Source organism: Pecten maximus, chromosome 6 (genome assembly GCF_902652985.1).
Source record: "Pecten maximus chromosome 6, xPecMax1.1, whole genome shotgun sequence".
Lineage (NCBI taxonomy): Eukaryota > Metazoa > Mollusca > Bivalvia > Pectinida > Pectinidae > Pecten > Pecten maximus.
The window spans coordinates 1,707,431-1,711,379 of record NC_047020.1 but is presented as its reverse complement, the minus strand read 5'-3'; positions in this window follow the sequence as shown (position 1 = coordinate 1,711,379).

The following is a 3,949-nucleotide window of genomic DNA, read 5'->3' as shown; positions in this document are numbered from 1 at the left end:
GTTTACATAATGTAACTGATATCGTAGTTTATAGAATGTAACTGATATCGTAGTTTATAGAATGTTACTGATATCGTAGTTTATAGAATGTTACTGATATCATAGTTTATAGAATGTTACTGATATCGTAGGTTATAGAATGTTACTGATATCATAGTTTATAGAATGTTACTGATATCATAGTTTATAGAATGTTACTGATATCGTAGTTTATAGAATATTACTGATATCGTAGTTTACATAATGTAACTGATATCGTAGTTTATAGAATGTTACTGATATCGTAGTTTATAGAATGTTACTGATATCGTAGTTTACATAATGTAACTGATATCATAGTTTATATAATGTTACTGATATCATAGTTTATAGAATGTTACTGATATCGTAGTTTATAGAATGTTACTGATATCGTAGTTTACATAATGTAACTGATATCGTAGTTTATAGAATGTAACTGATATCGTAGTTTATAGAATGTTACTGATATCGTAGTTTATAGAATGTAACTGATATCGTAGTTTATAGAATGTTACTGATATCGTAGGTTATAGAATGTTACTGATATCGTAGTTTACAGAATGTTACTGATATCATAGTTTATAGAATGTTACTGATATCGTAGTTTACACAATGTAACTGATATCGTAGTTTATAGAATGTTACTGATATCGTAGTTTATAGAATATTGCTGATATCGTAGTTTATAGAATGTAACTTATATCGTAGTTTATAGAATGTAACTGATATCGTAGTTTATAGAATGTAACTGATATCGTAGTTTATAGAATGTTACTGATATCGTAGTTAATATAATGTTACTGATATCGTAGTTTATATAATGTAACTGATATCGCAGTTTATAGAATGTAACTGATATCGTAGTTTATAGAATGTAACTGATATCGTAGTTTATAGAATGTAACTGATATCGTAGTTTATAGAATGTTACTGATATTGTAGTTTATAGAATGTTACTGATATTGTAGTTTATAGAATGTTACTGATATCGTAGTTTATAGAATGTTACTGATATTGTAGTTTATAGAATGTAACTGATATTGTAGTTTATAGAATGTTACTGATATCGTAGTTTATAGAATGTTACTGATATCGTAGTTTATAGAATGTAACTGATATCGTAGTTTATAGAATGTTACTGATATTGTAGTTTATAGAATGTAACTTATATCGTAGTTTATAGAATGTTACTGATATCGTAGTTTATAGAATGTTACTGATATCGTAGTTTATAGAATGTAACTGATATCGTAGTTTATAGAATGTAACTGATATTGTAGTTTATAGAATGTTACCGATATCGTAGTTTATAGAATGTAACTGATATCGTAGTTTATAGAATGTTACTGATATCGTAGTTTATAGAATGTAACTGATATCGTAGTTTATAGAATGTAACTGATATCGTAGTTTATAGAATGTTACTGATATCGTAGTTTATAGAATGTTACTGATATTGTAGTTTATAGAATGTTACTGATATCGTAGTTTATAGAATGTTACTGATATTGTAGTTTATAGAATGTTACTGATATTGTAGTTTATAGAATGTTACTGATATTGTAGTTTATAGAATGTTACTGATATTGTAGTTTATAGAATGTTACTGATATCGTAGTTTATAGAATGTTACTGATATTGTAGTTTATAGAATGTAACTGATATTGTAGTTTATAGAATGTTACTGATATCGTAGTTTATAGAATGTTACTGATATCGTAGTTTATAGAATGTAACTGATATCGTAGTTTATAGAATGTTACTGATATTGTAGTTTATAGAATGTAACTGATATCGTAGTTTATATAATGTTACTGATATCGTAGTTTATAGAATGTTACTGATATCGTAGTTTATAGAATGTTACTGATATCGTAGTTTATATAACGTAACTGATATCGTAGTTTATAGAATGTTACTGATATCGTAGTTTATAGAATGTTACTGATATTGTAGTTTATAGAATGTTACTGATATCGTAGTTTATAGAATGTTACTGATATTGTAGTTTATAGAATGTTACTGATATTGTAGTTTATAGAATGTAACTGATATTGTAGTTTATAGAATGTTACTGATATTGTAGTTTATAGAATGTTACTGATATCGTAGTTTATATAATGTAACTGATATCGTAGTTTATATAATGTAACTGATATCGTAGTTTATAGAATGTAACTGATATCGTAGTTTACAGAATGTAACTGATATCGTAGTTTATATAATGTTACTGATGTCGTAGTTTACATAATGTTACTGATATCGTAGTTTATATAATGTAACTGATATCGTAGTTTATATAATGTAACTGATATCATAGTTTATAGAATGTTACTGATATCGTAGTTTATATAATGTTACTGATATCGTAGTTTATATAATGTAACTGATATCGTAGTTTATAGAATGTTACTGATATCATAGTTTATAGAATGTAACTGATATCGTAGTTTATATAATGTAACTGATATCGTAGTTTATAGAATGTAACTGATATCGTAGTTTATAGAAAGTAACTGTTATCGTAGTTTATAGAAGGTTACTGATATCGTAGTTTATAGAATGTAACTGATATCGTAGTTTATATAATGTAACTGATATCGTAGTTTATAGAATGTAACTGATAGCGTAGTTTATAGAATGTAACTGATATCGTAGTTTATAGAATGTAACTGATATCGTAGTTTATAGAATGTAACTGATATCGTAGTTTATAGAATGTAACTGATATCGTAGTTTATAGAATGTTGCTGATATCGTAGTTTATAGAATGTAACTTATATCGTAGTTTATAGAATGTAACTGATATCGTAGTTTATAGAATGTAACTGATATCGTAGTTTATAGAATGTAACTGATATCGTAGTTTATAGAATGTTACTGATATCGTAGTTATAGAATGTAACTGATATCGTAGTTTATAGAATATTGCTGATATCGTAGTTTATAGAATGTAACTTATATCGTAGTTTATATAATGTAACTGATATCGTAGTTTATAGAATGTAACTGATATCGTAGTTTATAGAATGTTACTGATATCGTAGTTTATAGAATGTTACTGATATTGTAGTTTATAGAATGTTACTGATATCGTAGTTATAGAATGTAACTGATATCGTAGTTTATAGAATGTAACTGATATCGTAGTTTATAGAATGTTACTGATATCGTAGGTAATAGAATGTAACTGATATCGTAGTTTATAAACTATAACTGATATCGTAGTTTATATAATGTAACTGATATCGTAGTTTATAGAATGTTGCTGATATCGTAGTTTATAGAATGTAACTGATATCGTAGTTTATAGAATGTAACTGATATCGTAGTTTATAGAATGTTACTGATATCGTAGTTTATTGAATGTAACTGATATCGTAGTTTATAGAATGTAACTGATATCGTAGTTTATAGAATGTAACTGATATCGTAGTTATAGAATGTAACTGATATCGTAGTTTATATAATGTAACTGCTATCGTAGTTTATAGAATGTTACTGATATCGTAGTTTATAGAATGTAACTGATATCGTAGTTTATATAATGTAACTGATATCGTAGTTTATAGAATGTTGCTGATATCGTAGTTTATATAATGTAACTGATATCGTAGTTTATATAATGTAACTGATATCGTAGTTATAGAATGTAACTGATATCGTAGTTTATATAATGTAACTGCTATCGTAGTTTATATAATGTAACTGATATCATAGTTTATAGAATGTTACTGATATCGTAGTTTATATAATGTAACTGATATCGTAGTTTACAGAATGTAACTGATATCGTAGTTTATATAATGTTACTGATATCGTAGTTTATATAATGTAACTGATATCGTAGTTTATATAATGTAACTGATATTGTAGTTTACAGAATGTAACTGATATCGTAGTTTACAGAATGTAACTGATATCGTAG